General features: G+C 39.0%; 1 non-coding gene across 1 annotated transcript; it reads left to right on the forward strand.

The window, feature by feature from the left end:
• Window positions 1-13,509: 13,509 nt before the first annotated feature.
• On the forward strand, window positions 13,510-13,616 carry LOC118486120. Its single transcript, XR_004877976.1, has one exon. It is a non-coding gene; the product is annotated as a small nucleolar RNA R71 (small nucleolar RNA).
• The last annotated feature ends 7,978 nt before the right edge of the window (window positions 13,617-21,594 follow it).

The following is a 21,594-nucleotide window of genomic DNA, read 5'->3' on the forward strand; positions in this document are numbered from 1 at the left end:
TATCTAAGGTAGTGTTTGGTATGCAGGAATGAGAGGGGGAATGGAATGAGTGATTATGAGGGAATGAAGAAAAGAGTGTTTGGTTGGTCAATGGAATGGAATCACTCATTCCAAAAAGCATTCCATTCCCTCAAAATCATTCCTTCCACCCCCATGTTTTTTTCCATTCCATCCCCTCTTGCACCATTCATCAACAACACCACAACCCACGACTTTCGCCACAACCCACCACCACCCACCACCGACACCATCACCGCCACCCGCCACCACCTCACCTCAACATCCACCGCCGCCGCCGCCGCCACCCACTCGCCACCGTTATCACCCACAGCTACGACCAACCGCCAACGCCACTCGTCACTGCCGCCCACCACTATCGTCGACGCCACCACCACCGCCACCACCAATCGCCGCGCCGCCACCAACCGCCACCTTTGCTGCCACTCACCACCAACGGCCACCTTGTTGCCACCATCACTCGTCGTCACCGCCGCACCCACCGCAACTCGTCGCCACCACCACTCGTCGTCACCGCCGCACCCACCGCAACTCGCCGCCACCACCACCCATCGCCGTCGCCGACACCCACCACCGCCACCTATAACCACCCACAATCACTACCACCGACCACCACCACCACTCACCACTATTTTTATTACTCCGTTTTTCTTGCCTACCGAACAATACACAATAATAATTCATTACATTTACATGGTAACCAAACACGACATGGAATGGTAATGATCCATTGCATTCCCTCGTCCATTCCATTACCTCGTCCATTCCATTCCTTCGTCCATTCCATTACCCCATACCAAACATACCCTAAATATTATCGTATTGTATAAAACGATTATACATATTTTAAACAATATGGTTGTTTAGACTTTAGATTAACGAGCCTAATCAAAATCGTATTTACTTCGCGCACATGTTTATTTAATTACATAAGCTTTAACTTAGACTCAAGATGATTTAAACAAATTCAGTTCATGCTTTTAGCGTGCAATGCTAGTAGTTTACGAGTCCCTCATCTCATTTTTACCAACACCTATTAATGTCATTTTTGATTTTATGAAACTAAACTAACTTTGATGTTAGAGCTTGTGACATGATTATCATCCTAATTCTTAAGGTAGATAAAGTTGGCCCACTTGTATGAGCAATGGATTAGTTGGGCTTAGTCACTTTCTTGATTTGACCACTCTAATCCACGTTACAAAAAGATATTAGGGTGTAAGGGGTGCTCACCTCTTAGGTGAGTCCCCCCTCTTACACATAACCAACCATAAAATGCCACGTCAACTCCCCTCTAACACTCCCCTAATACCCCTTTTTGATGGCGGCACTCTCCTATTAGGGGAGTTGTTTTTTTTAAAAAAAAAAAAAAAGGAAGACTTTTGATTGGTCCCCTCTCCCTCTCTCCTCTCTCTCTCCTCCCCCTCTCTTCGGCACCTCCCCACCGGATTCACACCCTCTCTCTACCTCACCGTGAGGTTGGCGGTACCCCCCTAATCGGTGAGTGGCCTCCCCGCATGCTTCACCGAATTACGCCCCGCCCACCCTTATAATCTTTTCATCCGAAAAACATGTCTTGATCCTATTTCCAAACAATTAATCAATTTTGAAGGCCATAATCAAAGAAATGATATTTTAAATGTATTCATCTGACAATGACGTTGATGATAACAAGTCGAACCGATTTTAAAGCATTAATTAAAGGGTTATTAGATTTTATCACCCTAAATTATTGGCTATTGGCTGCTGTCACCCTCAACTATCACTTTGACGCCCGTCACCCCCAACTTAACATTCAGTGTGTTCTGTCACCATATCATTAACTGATCACTAACTTTTGATTCTGTTACTACACTTTTTGGGGTGTCATAGGGATCTTGGGAAGGTTTTAGAGATCTTAGAACACCCCCAAAAGTAAAGTAACAGGATCAAAAGTTAGTGATCTGGTGACAAAACACACTAAGTGTTAAGTTGAGGGTGGCGGGCGTCAAGGTGATAGTTGGGGGTGACAGCGGCCAATGGCCAATAGTAAAAGGTGATAAAATCCAATAACCCTTAATTAAAATAAGACTAGAACTCTGGAAGTTTCAAGTTTTTGTCTCCAAAGTTCATTATCTTTTTTATAAATTCCAAAAGATGTTTTCCTATATACAAAACTAGATTAGAACCCCGTGTATTACACGGGTCAAATAAATATAATTTTATATACTAAATAATAAAATAATATATATTTAGATATCTTGTTTGTTACAGGGTTGAATAAATGTAATTTTATATATTAAATAATAACAAAGTTATATCTTTAAGAACCTCGTGTATTGTACGGGTTAAGTAAATTTAATTTTATATATTAAATAATGAAAAAAGTTACATTTTTAAGAAACTCATGTGTTATACGGGTTAAGCACATGTAATTTTATATATCAAACAATAAAAAGTTATATTTTTATAAACCCTATGTATTATATCGATTGAATAAATCTAGTTTTATATATTACGTAATAAAAAAGTTATATATTTAAAAACCCAGTGTATTACACGAGTTGGATAAATGTAATTTTGTATAGTAAAAAATAAAAATTGTTATATCTTAAAAAAAAACCTTGTTTATTATACGGGTTGAATGAATCTAATAAGAATTAAAAAAAAAACTAACAGATATACCCGATATACAATGGATGGGGTGATTGCGGTGATGGTTCTTATGAATGTCACGTAAACATAGTGATTATCGTATTTAAGTTGAGAGTTGAACACAGAAATATAAGTATAAAACCAATAAACATTGATTAATATTTTTGTTTAGCGTACATTGACGTACATGTTCGTAGACATTTATTTACAATATTTTCACATGTAACGAAATGTGCTTTATATTTATAAAAATGGTTTATACCTTAACATTAAGACACACACAACAAAGGACAAGTGTATCCCGTCATATATGTAGCAAAGTATTGGTAAGAGCCAGATATCGATCCATGGAACACGGGCGTTATAATGTACCAAATCTTTGTCATTGTTTTACCAGATATAAGGAAAAGTGAATGGTTGTTTAACTAAATTATCTAAATTATATCTAAAACATAAATATACTATTATCTTGTTTCACAAACAACCTAAACATGTTATCTATCAGATATGTCATAAAAGCACTTAATCAATTTTCCAATTTCAAGACAGCTAGTTACCGAGTCTGGATTTCTAGCATTATGATTCTTCGGAAAGTTAACGCGATGGTCACACGTTAACCACCTAAAATCATTCATTAGCGAGCTATTGATATTTATTAATGCGAACCTTTAAAGATAGGTTATTTATCGGGTCTGGATTCCTAACCTCACTTATCAAAGAAAGCAATACTGATGGTCACAATACAGCCACGAGGATAAGCAATTATGTAGATCATATAACAAACAATTTCACCTTTACAAGTCTTAAACACAAATCTACCATGTCAGCAATTTCAAACCAAAACTACTAAACAAGGATCATAAACCGCATCTAAGAACATGCAATCAACACCATATAATTCATTAGAACCCTTACGTGCAAGAAAGTATTCCTAATCAAAATAAGATATATCTTGTATAAAACCAATACCCTGGTCTGGTTTCATGGTGTAAACAAAGTCTACAAACAAGTGATTAATCAAGAAATAGTTACCATCCCACTAACAACAGATTCATTATCCAAGACAATCAAACATAATCAGGAACTCAACATCAATGAAATATTCGTTATATAATCATGAAGATTCAAACATGAAAAAGTACTAAAGCTTCATACAAATAAGATTACAATGTAATGAATATTCAAGAAACAAGTTTATAACTATTATTACATAAACTATATTAAACATAAACTAACATCAGCTCAATACTTGCAAAATGATCAGAGATACATGTTCAAGAACAAGGAATCGAACCATAAACAAGCAAGGAATTGATGGGTTGGATCAGTTATGCTTCCACTCGATCTTCAAGCTTCAAATGGGTCTGATCAGGACTGCTTCGGAACCCAGAAATCGCCCAGAAACATGGAGAAGAATCCAACATTTGAACCAGTAGCGAATGCTGCTATTTATAGGAGAAATTCAGATTGGCACGGTCGTGCGAGATTGGCACGACCGTGTGGCAGGTGTTGTCGGGTGACGTCAGTTTCTTCGATCCCGAGTCAGCCAAGTGGACTAGTGGACAAGTTGCTGGGTCATCAGATCGGCACGGTAGTGTCACTCATCAGAAATGTTGGTCAGAAACCCTGGTCAAGCCTTGGCACGGTCAGGCCTCGGGTGGCACGGTAGTGCGGCCCGAGAAACAGTTGGCACTCCTAGTTGCACTGGCAGTGCTTCCAAGATCGGAGCAACGGCACGGTCGTGCCACACCTGGCAGTTCATCAGATTTTTGCCATTTTCATCAGAAATGCATCAGATTTTGTCCGTTTTCATCAGAATATTCCCTTTATGCTCTGTTTAAGACCTGAAAATATAAAAGTACCGGATTTGGCACCTAAACGTTGTGTTTTCGGTCAAAAATGCTTAAAACGGAAGTGTTTTGGGGTATAAAAACATGTATAATTTAACGTATATCAAACATCCCCACACTTGAACTTTGCTTCTCTTCAAGCAAACTTAAAATAAAATACGGAATCAAATCTGAATATTTACAAGATTTACTAATTTGTTTGGTGGTCAAATTGGTTTTCAAAAAGACATCATCAAAGATTTAAAATAAACAAGCTTTGTTTAGATATTTGAAAGGATAATCATAAGGCAATGATTTTACTTTCGAAATGACTTAGCATGCGAATCCTTATATTTCTCACAATGTTCACACACACCCGGTTAAATTTCTGAATCATACATATAATGTGTATCTAAAACACTCGATGCCTAGTCAATGAATCATGCAATATCATAAGCTTGTCAAAAGATCTAATCTCCACCAATTAATATGTGAAAGCATAAATCAAGAGGTCTTTGATGGGTTATAACGTTAGGCTAAGGTTAAGGGTATGAAATGGATATTTGAAAGTAGCAAGAAAGGTTAAAACTTGGTACTTTATTTTCTAAAATTCTGAACACGTTGCTAAGCTACTTGTGTAGGTCTTCAGAGTTTATTCTATTTTATACATCAACTCTCTATTTTTCTTTCTTGGTAGTCTTTCCTTAATTTCCTTAGAGAGTTTTGACAGACTTTTTTTTAAACATAACTTATATCATTTTAGATAGCTTATGGCCAAATTTTAACGAAAATAAGGATAAATATGAAAAGGTTATATCTGGGTAAGTAGGCTTTAATATTTGGGTTAGAAAAATAGGCTCAACATGGCGAACTAATGGATAATGATGGGTGCGGGATATAAACAAAGAAAAAGGCTGACAAAAGGGGTTATCCTAATTACCTCTATCATTTCTATGTAATTTCACATATTCAAGGTTTTGAAAAGTATACAAATGACAAGTTCTAAATTACATAAAACATCCGGCTCACTCATTTTTTCGCAAAAACAAAGAAGCATTTGACAAGAAAGTTGTAAAGGCTCAAAAATATGCTCACGTAAACGGAAGGAATGGGTATAAATATAACGATAAACATGCTAGTCTTTCTTCGTTTTATCATGCTTTTTAGTTATCTTTTTCAAAAATCAAATTGGCTTGTTGATTTTTATCAAATTTGATTCTTTCTAAAGAACACAAATTGACCATTTTTGTTTTATTTTTCAAAAATATATACAGAAATAAAAACAATTAAGCACAAACAAAGTTTAAAACCTTTTAATCTCCTCCCCACACTTGAACTTCACATTGTCCCCAATGTGAAATACATATTAGTTAAGCAATTATGAAGAGCTAAACTAATAATGTGAAAAAGGGAAAGAGGTACTCCCTCAGAGTTGGAGTTGACTTGTTTGAGTAGACTTTGTTTGAAGTCGTCTCAACTCTGTGTGCATTTCTTTTTAAATCTGCCAAGTATGTCACTTGCCAAAGCAGTCAACATTACCTTTGATCAAAATGTTAGATAACCAAACCGTATCCATTACTCAAACAAACTACTTAAAACATTAAACACAGACATAAAGTTTAAAAATAATATCCCAAACAAAGTACTAAAATAAAAAACATAAACATTAGTTTCTGAACTGTTTTTCCCTACCTCCTCCTCCTACTCCTCATCATCATCACCATCATGGTGGCGTGTTCCAGATGAACCCGCCCCATAGGTACCTGTGTCTCCAAATGGAAACTATGGAGGGTTGCCGAAGTGGCCTGGATATACATTTTGTAGCCATCCAAAGATGTAGGAAAATCCTACATACATTTCCTCCCTCATGGTGTGATGAGATGCCCGCATAGCTAACTGGTCGGCTCTCATAGCGTCTTGAGTTGCCCTGATAGCATCTTGAGAAGCCTGCATATGTTGGAACTGCTGGTACAACTCAGGGTAGGAAGGTATACCTGGAGGCTAGTTTTGTTGGTGTTGATACTGATGCTGGTGTTGATACTGATGCTGGTGCTCGTGCTCTTGATGTTGTGGCTGATCATGTGGTGTTTGGCCATGTGGTGGTGGCTCAAGCTCTTCCATGTTGACGTCTTCGCCCTGCGGTGGCAGCGGTAGTGGATCCCATACTTCCCCATTCAGACCCCTCAGTCGCGGGCCATTATCTGTATCTACTACTAGCCCCATCGCTTGCAAAGACCTCATATCCACATCTCCTCTTGCGTGAACCATCGTGAGACCGTTGACTACCTCATCTGTCATAATACCCATATTATATGCTAATTGAGTCACATATTCCCCACCATGGATTTCACTGCTCGTAGTTCTTCGCGCGCTGTTCACAAAGAATTCAGCCATTCTAGCTGCGAGGTTGACATGCACTCCAGTCACTAAGGAATATATGAAAAGAAGATCTGGAGTGGGACAGTTTCCTGCACTGTCCATGCGTCCACAGATGGTGTGACTCATGACCTGATGAATGACCCTTAATAGTGGGTCTCGTAGTCGTGAAGCTTTAGCTTTCCTGGCTTCAAAGGGTGGTCCAACTGCTACTTGTGCCCAAAAGTTGGCTCGTTGCTGATCATTATCAAACTTGTAGATATTGGTGAAAATTTCTGAATTGATGTCTTCGGCTGAGTATATTCCCAATCTTCTTCCAAGTCTAGCAACTGACCACTTGTGAAACTTTCGTCCCAGCCTGAACTGTATTGTCTCCCTGTTTTTAAAGTCGGGATTTTCGCTTCTTGGTTTTTCATAAGTGTAGGAGGCGAAAAATTCCAGTGTAAGCTCAAGATAAATAGGTCGTGCAATATTGAACAACCTCGACATCGGATGTGACATCATCTCGGATAGCCTCTGTTCTTGGTTCAGGGCTGTTAAAGTGTCCTAGTTGATCCTTCTCGGTTCACCAATCTGTCCCCGTCTATTCCATAATGCTTCTAATCTGGCAATACAGGGCTGTTCTTTCGCTTTGTTCTCGTTGAACTGGAGGAATCTGTGATTCATCTGCGCACAGGAATACAACAGAATAAGAGCAGAATAAAAAAATTTCATCGCCGGCCCCGGAACAGGCTGTTTACGAGCTTCTGTTTCTGTTTCAGCAGACGCACGGTCGTGCCACTGGTGGCACTGCCGTGCCAATCCTAATCGGTCAACAACTTGTTTCCGGTAACTCGTGTTGCACTACCATGCCAAATAGGCACTGCCGTGCGACTCGGCGTCGCAGCTATGAATCGATTATCTGTTCTTGATTTCTGACCGGCACTGTCATGCCGTTTTAAAGGCGTGACCGTGCGACAGCAACTATCATCAGAAAATAGTCTAAGTCACTGATTTTAACTTGTATCTTTCAAAATTTAACTTGTAATCAGTGAATAGATCTCGAATCAAGCATCAGAATCATCGATTTAACATTAATCACTCAAGAATAAGGGTTTATTTGAACTTTATGAAGAAAACCCAAAATTTCTTGGTTTAAACATCAGATCTACATCAGAAACTAAGTTTAATCTACAAAACAAGTAGGAAACATACCTTGGAAGATGATTGAAGCGAAATCTAGGCAAAAATTTGGTGATTTTTGGGTGTAGGCGACCTGGAACTCCCGTGCGGCGACTAGGGTTTCTTAAAAATGACCTGTTTTTACTGCAGATTTGTTTAAATACCCTGGTTTTTACTGTTTGGTTTTCGAGCCGCACGGTCGTGCGGATTTGGCACGGTCGTGCAGTTCCGGATCGTTCCCCTGGTTTGACCTGTGTTATCGGGTTGCATGGTAGTGCAACGGTCGCACGGTAGTGCGATCTGATGACCATCCGATGCACGGGTTTGTGATCTGTTTTGACTAAGGAGTGCATGACCGTGCAACACCTGGGCCTTTTTGTATAACTTTTCACAGTAAGCACATAACTCCGAAATTTTACCCAATTTTCCCATTTTTGCACTATTCATACATTTCAACAATTAATTAACTTCAAATTTCCAAAAGTCATTGTTCAAGCTCGTACGTTCCTACGTTTAAAACGAAAAATTAACGAATTACGAATTAAAAATTAAAAACTAATATATACAAAATTACCCTTAGCATGTGAAAACACCCTCGCTAAATTTGTCAGCAAGTCGATAGCTAGACTCATTCTCCCCACACTTGTTTTAAGTGTGCGGGATGTGGAGTTCGAGAATTTCCTCCACCGGGTCAACTGGTCCGTTGATGTAAAGTTTTAAACGATGATCGTTGACTTTGAACTTCCCCCGCTTGGATCCTCGATAGTTACTGCCCCGTACGGAAATATTTCCTTAACTTTGTATGGACCCATCCATCGGGATTTTAGCTTCCCGGCGAATAAACGCAGTCTTGAGTTATATAACAAGACAAGATCCCATATACGGAGATCCTTATGGTCTCTGAACCTCTTGTCATGAAACTTCTTGACTCGTTCTTTGTACCTACTAGAACTTTCGTAGGCATGGTTCCTTAGCTCCTCGAGCTTGTGGATTTGCAGAAAACGGGCTTCACCTCCGCTTTTTAAATCCATATTTGCCGTCTTCAAGGCCCAGAATGCCATGTGTTCTAGCTCGACAGGTAGATGACAAGCTTTTCCGTAAACCAGCCTAAAGGGTGTGGTCCCGATAGGTGTTTTGAATGCCGTTCTAAAAGCCCACAAAGCGTCATCTAATTTGTCTGACCAATCCTTGCGGTTGTTATTAATGGACCGCTCAAGGATTCTTTTCAAACCCCGATTCGTGACCTCAACTTGCCCGCTCGTTTGAGGGTGATATGGCGTAGCCAATCTGTGATGAAGACCATAACGGGATAAGGCTCGTTCTAACTGTGTATTGCAAAATGTGTTCCACGGTCACTGATCAGTGCTTTTGGAGCACCAAATCGGGCGAATAAACTTTTTAAGAACCTCACGACCACCCTAGCATCGTTTGTGGGTAAAGCTTGAGCTTCGGCCCATTTTGAGACATAGTCGACAGCAACTAGGATGTATTTGTTACCCCGTGAGGCTGGAAATGGTCCCATGAAGTCGATACCCCATATATCGAATACTTTGCAGACTTGCATTGGATGCTGAGGCATTTCATTGCGTGCGGAGATATTCGTTGCCCTCTAGCAAGCATCACATGCTCTAACCCATTCATGCGCATCATGAAAGATTGTGGGCCAGTAAAACCCAGAGTCTAACACTTTCTTTGCAGTGTAGTTTGCTCCATGATGACCTCCGATTGGCCCTTCGTGACAGTGGCGCAGAATGCTAGCTGCCTCTTCTCTAAACACACATCTTTGGATCACCTGATCGGCTCCGGTTCTAAACAAGTGTGGTTCGTCCCAAATATAATATTTCAAATCTGCAAAGAACTTCCTCTTTTGCTGATATGACAATCCTTTGATAAGGATTCCACAAGCGAGGTAGTTTGCAAATCGGCGAACCATGGTGACTCGTCATTCATCTTGATACTTAAGAGGAACTCGTGGAGGAAATTGTCATTTATTGGTTCCTCCAACGAATTTTCAGAACTTCCATGCTCAAGTCTCGAGAGATGGTCGCTACAACATTTAGAGCTCCCTTTTTATCTTGGATCTCAATGTCAAATTCTTGAAGTAACAAGATCCATCTGATAAGACTCGGTTTTGCGTCCTGTTTGCTAAAAAGGTATTTGATTGCTGCATGATCCGTATACACAATTGTTTTGGACAACACAAGGTACGACCTGAATTTGTCGAAAGCGTATACTACTGCCAAAAGCTCTTTCTCTGTAGTCGTATAATTTTCCTGAGCATCGTGTAGAGTTTTGCTGGCATAGTATATAGGATGAAAATGCTTCTCCCTTCGTTGCCCTAAGACTGCTCCTATTGCGTAATCACTGGCGTCGCACATTATCTCAAACGGCAACGCCCAATCTGGTGAAACTAAAATAGGGGCTTCGATGAGCCTTTGTTTCAGCTGCTTGAAAGCTTTCATGCATTCGTCTGAAAACACAAATGGAGCATCTTTTTCTAATAAACGGGTCATAGGTCTTACGATTTTTGAAAAGTCTTTAATGAATCGCCTATAGAACCCTGCATGACCCAGGAAACTTCTAATCGCTCTGACCGAGGTAGGGGAGGAAGTTTGGAAATAATATCCACTTTTTCTGGATCGACTTCCAACCCGACTTCAGAGATTTTGTGTCCGAGAACTACCCCTTCTTTCACCATGAAGTGGCACTTCTCCCAGTTAAGCACAAGATTAGTTTCCTCACATCTCATTAGCATTCTTTTCAGATTTCCAAGACACTGATCGAAAGAACTCCCAAAAATTGAGAAATCATCCATGAATACTTCCATGGAGTCTTCAATCATGTCATGAAAAATGGCTACCATGCAACGCTGAAATGTGGCTGGTGCATTACACATCCCAAAAGGCATACGCCGGTAAGCGAATGTGCCGAAAGGACATGTGAAAGTAGTCTTTTTCTGGTCCTTAGGAGCGATAGGAATTTGAAAGTATCCAAAGAACCCATCTAGAAAACAGAAAAATGACTTCCCCGACCAACGTTCCAACATCTGGTCGATGAATGGAAGCGGGAAGTGGTCCTTACGGGTGGCATCGTTGAGTTTGCGATAATCGATGCAAACTCGCCATCCGGTGACAGTACGGGTAGGAATAAGTTCATTCCTATCGTTTGGAACTACAGTAATACCACCTTTCTTGGGTACTACTTGCACTGGACTTACCCAAACAGAATCAGATATAGGATAAATCAGCCCTGCATCTAACAACTTAAATACTTCTTTCTTCACCACGTCTTGCATGTTAGGATCCAATCGCCTTTAATGTTGTGCACTAGGCTTATAATTGTCTTCCATGAGAATTTTATGAGTACAAAAAGAAGGTTTAATGCCTTTGATATCCATAATCTTCCACGCCATAGCTTTCTTGTGAAGCGTTATAACTTCGAGAAGTTGTATATTTTCTTCTTTTGCTAAAGATGCTGAAATGATGACCGACAAGTGACACTCCTCGTCTAGAAATGCATATTCGAGATGCGGTGGGAGTTCTTTTAACTCCAACGACGGTGGGTCTTCAACCGATGGTTTGGACTTTTCTTCAACTTCATGGTCAATCTCCACAAATTGATCTGGACCTTGAGAACCATCATCATCGATTTGGCAGACTGGCTGCTCCTGTGAAATGTCGTCTTGGTTCTCATACAAAAGAGGTGTGTCCATATCAATTTCTTCTATCGTGCCTTTGAAATGAGAGCTTACACAAGTATCGACAATGTTGACATAGTAAAGCATGTCATCGTGACTTTGCGGATGTTGCATTGATCTTTTAATATCAAAAGTCACGTGCTCGTCATTTACCTGGAGCGTGATTTGGCCAGCTGCCACATCAACGATCGTCCTCGCAGTATTGAGGAACGGGCGTCCAAGTATTAATGGCACTTTTGAGTCTTCGTCCATGTCAAGAATAACAAAATCCACGGGAAAAACGAATTTATCGATTTTAACAAGCATGTTTTCAACGAATCCACGCGGATACTTGATTGAACGATCTGCAAGTCGAATGCTCATTCTAGTGGGTGAAGGCTCACCCAGATCCAATTTAGCAAAAACTTTATATGGCATACAGTTTATGCTACCTCCTAAATCGGCTAATGCGTGACTGACAGACATGCTGCCAATGAGACAGGGAAGAGTAAAACTGCCCGGATCTCCTATCTTATCAGGTAGACGGTTTTGGAGACAGGCTGAATAGCTTTCATTTATCAATACACAAGACAAGCTTTCGAGCTTCTGCTTGTTTGTGAGGATGTCTTTTAAGAACCTTGCGTATTTAGGCATTTGAGCCAACGCCTCAACAAATGGTATGTTTATGTGTAATTGTTTAAACATCTCTAAGAACATACCATGTTGTTCATCGTTCTTCTGCTTCTTTAGTCTGCTCGGATATGGGACAGGAGGGATGGAATCTTTAACTGGCTCCTGGTACTGTGCTGTACTTGTTGGGACTCGCCTAGCGTGCGCCTCGTCCGAAGCGTCAGTTTGGACTGTCTTAGTGATCGGTGGTGAGTCCGATTTGTCAGGTCCCGTGGCTTTACCACTCCTCGTCATTACTACATTAACGTGCCCTCTTGGGTTTGGTTCTGTGTTACCTGGAAGACTACCTTGTGGTCTTTCAGACAACATCTTGGCCAATTGGCCGACTTGATTCTCAATGGTTTGTATCGAAGCCTTCTGGCTCCGCATTTCCCCTTCCTGAGCCATGAAACGCTCCTCATGCTGCTGGTATCGCTTTTCAGATATTTGGTTGGCATTGTTGGAGTTGTTTAATAGCTGCGCCATCATCTCCTCTAGTTTTGAGTTGGTTTGAGGGGTTTGAGGCTGGGAAGTGCTTCCTGAACCTAAATTATTGTAACGTGGTTGAAAGGTTTGCCCTGATGGCTGAAAAGATTGTCCCTGGGGCTGAAAGGATCGCCACTGAGGCTTTTATGGTGCGGGAGCGCGTTGAGCATATCCGAGTGGGTTTTAGTTATTGGAATTGGCTTTCCACCCAAAGTTTGGGTGATTCCTCCAACCCAGATTGTACGTGTTGCTATAGGGGTTATTTTTGGGCCTAATTTGATTGCCCAAATAGTCCACCTCTTCGTGGCCTGTAAGCACAACACCCTGCTCACATGTACCTGGCCCGTGTGTCACTCCACACAGCTCACATAATGTTTGTACCTGCGAAACGTTCTGAGCTTGATCAAATCTTGCTGCCAAAGCTCCGATCTGTGCTGCCAGAGCCGTATATGTATCCACTTGATGAACTTCAGGAATAGATGATGCTTTGTTTTCACTCCACCGTGACGAGAACTCGACTTCAAGGTAGCTTTCTCTATAATTGCATAGGCTTCATTGGGATTTTTTGTTCCAAGATCGCCTCCTGCATATACATCTAAACGTTCTTGTGAGTCGTAGTTGAGTCCTTGGTAGAAGTTCAACACAAGTTGTCTTTTGGACAACCCATGATGTGGAACGTCGATCAGAAGATCTTTGAACCTCTCCCAAGCAACATGTAGAGATTCTCCTTCGTCCTGTTTGAATGTTATAATACGATTCTTAAGCTTAGTTGTCTTTTCCGGCAGGAAATATTTTTGCATAAAAAGATCGGCCATCTCGTTCCAAGTCGTGATGGATCCTGCTGGAAGTGACAAAAGCCAAGATCGGGCTTTGTCTCGCAAAGAAAATGGAAAGAGTCGCTAACGAATTGCATCTTCAGAAATGTCTCTAATTTTGAAAGTCGAGCACACCTCGAGAAATGAAGCGATGTGCCGACCTAGATCTTCGTGATCCTTCCCATCAAACTGCACAGAATTTTGCAACATGTTAATAATACTATATTTAATTTCAAAACTCGGTGCCGCTATCGTAGGTCGGGCAATGCTTGGTAGCAAGCCCTCTCCTCCTGGACGGCCGGTCTCATTCAGAGGCTGGTCGTCTTCTGCCATAATGCTTCCTGCGTCGTCCTCTGAACTCTCGCTATCAGAAAGAATCACTGGTTCGTCGATTGCGGCCGCAATCCTTTGTGCAACAACAAGTGATCTTTCGCAAAGCTGCCTACTTCTTCTTAAGTTATTTTCTGGTTCGTTGGCTAGCTCAGCGTTAGCGGGTGCAGGGGGAGTGGACATTAGCCTGCACATAAAAAGGAACACATTATACAGAAAAAAACATAATATATATAGGAAATAAGTAATAATAACAATACTGATACATAATATACATATACATATATATATATATATACGGGTTATTAAAACAAATGTATTTAATTATTTACTGAATTATTTACTTATTTACATCCGAGAACTGTTTTATTTTTTATTTTTTTATTTTTTTTATCAGAAAATCTGATATATCTGATAAAATTCTGATAAGATCTGATGAAAATTTTCGTTCCATCAGAATTTCTGATAAATCCATCAAATTACCAGAAAATCCGGCAGATGTATCAAAAATGGAAATTGCTGTTTTTAGATCATCTAATGGGTTTATCAGAATTCATCAAAAAATCTGATAAATTCATTGGATTTTATCAGAAAATCTGATGATTTTATTAAAAAGTTATATGATATTATTGTGGAGGAAATAAATAAACAAACGAATACAATAATTAAATAAATGAACGGTTAAATAAACGGACAGAAATAAATAAGTAAATAAGTAAATAACTGAACGGAAATAAATAAAACATTGAATTTGAAATACTGAACTGAAATAAACAAATGTATGAAGTACATAAATGAAATTACTGAAATTCAAATACTGAATTGAATAAATGAAAGTTAATGGTTCGATTCCGAACACATAACTGAAAAATGAAGTGAATTAAATGTTAGATGAATAATAAAATAAGAAGTTAGGATGTTAGTCAAAAGTGAGTCCTAGTGGGCGTACCAGGCTAGGTATTCACTAGTTAGTAAAATAGAAAAAGAAAAGTTAGTCAAACGGTTAAATAAAAGAAAGTAAATAAATACATAAATTTACAGGTATTAACAGATATTAACATTTTGTACGCAGGTAGAATAATGACTCGGATTGTTCCATTAATTTCGCCGTGGTCCCTGGCAACGGCGCAAAAAACCTGACGTATATGTTCGTATACATTTATTTACAGCATTTTCACATGTAACGAAATGTGTTTTATATTTATAAAAATGGTTTATACCTTAACATTAGAACACACACAACAAAGGACAAGTGTATCCCGTCATATATGTAGCAAAGTATTGGTAAGAGCCAGATATCGATCCATGGAACACGGGCGTTATAATGTACTAAATCTTTGTCATTGTTTTACCAGATATAAGGAAAAGTGAATGGTTGTTTAACTAAATTATCTAAATTATATCTAAAACATAAATATACTATTATCTTGTTTCACAAACAACCTAAACATGTTATCTATCAGATATGTCACAAAAGCACTTAATCAATTTTCCAATTTCGAGATAGCTAGTTACCGGATCTGGATTTCTAGCATTATGATTCTTCGGAAAGTTAACGCGATGGTCACACGTTAACCACCTAAAATCATTCATTAGCGAGCTATTGATATTTATTCATGCGAACCTTTAAAGATAAGTTATTTACCGGGTCTGGATTCCTAACCTCACTTATCAAAGAAAGCAATACTGATGGTCACAATACAGCCACGAGGATAAGCAATTATGTAGATCATATAACAAACAATTTCACCTTTACAAGTCTTAAACACAAATCTACCATGTCAGCAATTTCAGACCAAAACTACTAAACAAGGATCATAAACCGCATCTAAGAACATGCAGTCAACACCATATAATTCATTAGAACCCTTACGTGCAAGAAAGTATTCCTAATCAAAATAAGATATATCTTGTATAAAACCAATACCCTGGTCTGGTTTCATGGTGTAAACAAAGTCTACAAACAAGTGATTAATCAAGAAATAGTTTCCATCCCACTAACAACAGATTCATTATCCAAGACAATCAAACATAATCACGAACTCAACATCAATGAAATATTCGTTATATAATAATGAAGATTCAAACATCAAAAAGTACTAACGCTTCATACAAATAAGATTACAATGTAACGAATATTCAAGAAACAAGTTTATAACTATTATGACATAAACTATATTAAACATAAACTAACATCAGCTCAATACTTGCAAAATGATCAGAGATACATGTTCAAGAACAAGGAATTGATGGGTTGGATCGGTTATGCTTCCACCCGATCTTCAAGCTTCAAATGGGTCTGATCAGGACTGCTTCGGAACCCAGAAATTGCCCAGAAACATGGAGAAAAACCCAACATTTGAACCAGTAGCGAATGCTGCTATTTATAGGAGAAATTCAGATTGGCACGGTCGTGCGAGATTGGCACGACCGTGCGGCAGGTGTTGTCGGGTGACGTCAGTTTCTTCGATCCGGAGTCAGCCAGGTGGACTAGTGGACAAGTTGCTGGTCATCAGATCGACACAGTAGTGCCGCTGGTGGCACGGTAGTGCCGCTCATCAGAAATGTTGGTCAGAAACCCTGGTCAAGCCTTGGCACGGTCATGCCTCGGGTGGCACGTTAGTGCGGCCCGAGAAATAGTTGGCACTCCTGGTTGCACTGGCAGTGCTTCCGAGATCGGAGCAACGGCACGGTCGTGCCGTTTGTGGCTCGGTCGTGCCATACCTGGCAGTTCATTAGATTTTTGCCATTTTCATCAGAAATGCATCAGATTTTGTCCGTTTTCATTAGAATATTCCCTTTATGCTCTGTTTAAGACCTGAAAATATAAAAGTACCGGATTTGGCACATAAACTTTGGGTTTTCGGTCAAAAATGCTTAAAACGGAAGTGTTTTGGGGTATAAAAACATGTATAATTTAACGTATATCAAACATCTTTTGTTAATCTTAGGATAAATAATTTTGAAATCTGATAAATATTTTAAAGTACTATATTATCTCTTATACGAATTGTTTAAATTTATATTAATTTAATTTTATAATTACTTTTAATTGATATTAACGTGATGCCTCATAGATCTATGTGATCCTTTTGTTTCGGCTAAAAACCACTATTAAGATGGGTTCCCTAAAAGATTAAGATGGGTTCCCTAAAAGCTATATTGAGTTTATTAATCATAAAAATAAAATATATATTTTATTTAACATAAATAGTCTATATATTATTTATATAAAATTATTTATAAAAAATAGTTGGCTTCAATGAATGACATGTGTCCTCCCATTGGTTTCTTTTATTATATAGTATAGATGTCAAATCAAATACATAATTATTTTTAAGAAAAGAGAGGATTTTGTACAATTAACACAAATAAAAACACTTTTTTCATCCTTGCAAAATCTATATTCTTGATGGGTCGTATTATTGGTACACCTTGGGAAATTAAATCAACACCCTTAATACGCATCGTATAGACCTATACGATGCGTATTGGGGCTGATTCAAACTTCTAGGTCAGTCAAAGGCTGACAATGTCCTCTTATCAAAAAGTAATACGCATCGTATATGCCTATACGATGCGTATTAAAGGTGTCAATTTAATTTTTTTTATTTTGCAATGTAGCTTTCCGTCACGCGAACGAAGAAGCAACACTTTGGACATTTATTGGTCTTCAAACATCTAGGAAATATTATTTGAGAATACCCCTGAATTTATCTAAGCTGTAGAATGAGATCCTCCACTGTTGGGTTATCATCTTTCAACCCCATTTTCCTTAAATTTATCGATTCTGTTTTTCAACAGGGATGTAATGCACTTATTCCTCTCAATTGAATAGACAAACACTTACTTCATAGGACTCACTTGAATCGTCTCGGATGTAATAATTGTACGTTTAGCATTCGTGCCTGCTTGAATTGTAGAAAGCAAAGGATAACGATGATGAACATTGTATTTATGTGTTTCAAATCAAGGGTCCCATCATTACAACCACTTGTTTGAAAATGGTCAGGAGAGTTGAAAAAACTGAAACTGGAATTGATCTTGGAACAACATACTCTTGTTACCATATGACACATGATAAAAGTGTTTTTCTAGACAATCTGGGATTATGTTCCACAATTAGGGAACCACATATTTGCTTCAAGATTTATGTCTGATGTCCAAGTTTGATCACATTTGACTTCGTCTGCGGCAGTCCAATGACTTTCTTCCCACGTGTCTGTACCGTGATCTTCATATTCTTGGTTCAATACCAACTCATCTTTAGTAGTGTTTGTTTGAGAACCTGATTCAGATTTAAACAATGCACGCCTCATTTCATCTTTTTTACTCTTTTCTTCGATTTCAACAAATCTTTTCAATAACAAGTAAGCAAATACAAAGCGGCTCTCCAATTCTAGATCAATAATGTAAGGAGAAACGTTGAGATAACGGACATCCATCGAGCTCAAAAAGAAAACTTGTGTTTCCCATAGTCACAAACGATTGCAGTTTGTATTTCCCATAACCACCGTTCTCGTAAACGAATCCGATATGTCTTGATATAGAGTGTTGCTGAGCATGTCCTCTTTGCTTCGTCCACTAAAACTATTTGTGTATGCATTCTTTCGGGTGGGCATAAGATCCGTGAGCCCTACTATCGGATCTGTGACTCCATAGAAGATGTGATTAAGGTAGGCGTGTCGTAAAGTTGCATCTTTAAAGAAGTCCAACAATTCGTTCATTATCTGTTGTTGTCTCAACAATATGAATACAAGCAACGAATTTGACAACTGTGACAGCTTATTAAAAGTTCCTCAGGCTCACCGCAACCGCACTGGTTTTTCAATCAATTCAACTATGTTAGTTCGGTTTAGTTTTTTTCCAACTATTTCAGTTATATTTCAATAAATAATATCTGATTGAGAAGCACTAAAATAACAACGGTTCTCCAATTCCAGATTAGTAATGTAAGGAGAAGCGTTGAGATAACGGACATCCATCAAGCTCAAAAAGAAAACTTGTGATTCCCATAGTCACAAACGATTGCGGTTTGTATCTCCCATAGCCACCGTTTCCGTAGTAAAAACCGGTTGCGGTTTGCACATTCAATCTTCATTGCTTCATTAAAATTAACAATGTGGTCTCGGTTGCATATTTTAGAGAGATCTTTAATATGACAACCCGAGTTTTCAAGGTCCTTCCGGACACATCACCTGTTTCATACTGCGTTTTTGTGATTCGTTGCATTGTAACTTGTGCACTGTAATTGTTCATGTTTACTAGATGTTTGGTGTATTGTGTTATAGTTGGGTTAAATAATAAATTGTGGACTGTTTGACATATATTGGTGCGTGTTATTCTTATACAACGAAACATATGAAGTTTCACCACAACTCTTACTTGACGAAACCTAGGAGTTTCGCCACAACCTTATCTCGACGAAACAATGAAGTTTCGTCACACACACCACGCCGAAACATGATGTTTCATGGTGAGGGCTCGTGGCCCAGGTGAGGCCCAAAACCACATCAGTTATATATACGTTATTCGCATACCTTTACGTAAGATCACTAAATGGCGAAAACCCTAGACTCTCCACCCCAACCTTGCACGTGACGGCAATCACCAACCCTCTCGAATTCTTGCTAGTTCATCTCGTAATCGGTTAGTGTGCAATTATCTGATTAGACTTGCTTGTTATACTGTTTGATTGTATTGTGTGATGATAGAGGACCACTACGAATTAGGATCTTGTTAGAGGTTGTACTTTTATATGTTGTCAATTAGGGTTTGATGTTCCGTTGCTAATTCGTTGGATTAGAACCTGCAGATTGAGACCTGTATGATTTGTGTTCATTCATGATTCACTGAGTTGATGTTCCTGTTTGATGTTGACATTGTATGTTATCAGTTGTTTATGTATAGTTAATGGATCGGTGATATGGATATGTGCATGATGATGATCTGGTAATCTAGGGTTCATGTCTAGGGTTGCTTGTTTGATCCGCTTTGGGAAATTGGGAAGTGTTTACGGGTATTATGGGAGTAGTTAAGGCTAATGATTGAAACTGTTAACATCTCGATGAATGACCAGGGAGTTTCGTCATTTATGTTGTCGACGAAACTCTATAAGTTTCGTCACTTAGAAACTCGACGACGCACTATAGGTTTCACCGCCTGGCATCTTGACGAAACACTGAATGTTTCGTTGTCTGGAGTTTCGCCGTCCAGTGCATGATTCACAACAGACTGTGTTTAACATGTGTATGAAACCTGAATGCTCATTACCTGTCTGTTTATGATATTGATCACGATTGAGGAAATATTAATTTGCATGCGAAACAAAAATATGAACTGTGTACTTGATTGAGTAGTATAACTGCTATGTGTTAATCAATGATCATTACTTTGCATGCACTCCATGATTATAATTTACACGAAAACAATGCGAACATAAACTGATTGTGTATACATGAATACCATAGGCTTTGACTGAATAAGTTTGAATGAATAGCTAGTCATACCGAGCAAACCAAGGTGAGTTCACACTTTCTACAAGGCATGGGATTCCTGGTGGTTTGGGAATGGGTTAAGAAACTAAAACGGAACCTACATATTCTCCTTGGGTAGAATATGTACCTCCATCCTCCATGGGAAGGATGACAACATTAAACCTGCGTATTCTCCTTGGGTAGATTACATACCTCCATCCTCCATAGGAAGGATGACAACATATAACTTACTAGACAAATCTCTATCATGAAGTCCCTCATTTTTATATCAACTTAATCGTCGGGCCAATGGCGAGCGGGTCATCAGTTAAATAGCGCTATTAGGTTTGACAAGCCTCATACCGTGCTGCAGAGGATGGGAGTGGACAAATGGATCTGGGCACTTAGTCAACGATGATAGACATTGACGTAGGGCACTTAAACATGACTCCAGTCAGTTGTCGATATGGTATTGGGTCTAGTGGTTAACATGGGGTAGCCCCTACTGGTTATGATTTGGGAAAAAAGGAATTGGTTAACTCACAGTTTACGAATGAACTTATGGTTTTTGGAACAACTTTAAAATGAACATCAACTGTGAACTCGCTCAACTTTGTTGTTGACTCGTTGTTACATGCCTTGCAGGTCGTTAGATGCTTAGCTGGAGCTTGCAGGGGAGCATGAGTCGTTGTGGGACATGGACTGTTGAGCTCCATGTTAAACATTTGAACTTTTAAACTTATACTTTGGTTTTAAACTCTATGCTTCCGCTGATAACTTGAACTTGATTAACTTGTTTTGAACACCAATTATATTGCATGGATGGACTTTTATTTATTTAATCTCATTGTTCAATACGATTGGTGGCTGGATCCTGGTCATGTCACGCCTCCTACGGTAATACTCCGCGTGTGGATTTTGGGGGTGTGACATTCAAGTACGGATCCTATAGCTGCATTTGGAACAAGAAATCCAACAATTGGTTCATTATATGTTGTTGTCTCAACAATATGAAAGCACGCAGCTAATTTGACAACTGTGATAGCTTATTAAAAGTAGAAATCGCCTCCAATCCTTTCCTGGTCAAATCACACGATATAAAGTTTAAACTTATCGTGTGTTGT

Source organism: Helianthus annuus, chromosome 13, assembly GCF_002127325.2.
Source record: "Helianthus annuus cultivar XRQ/B chromosome 13, HanXRQr2.0-SUNRISE, whole genome shotgun sequence".
In the NCBI taxonomy this organism is placed as follows: Eukaryota; Viridiplantae; Streptophyta; class Magnoliopsida; order Asterales; family Asteraceae; genus Helianthus; species Helianthus annuus.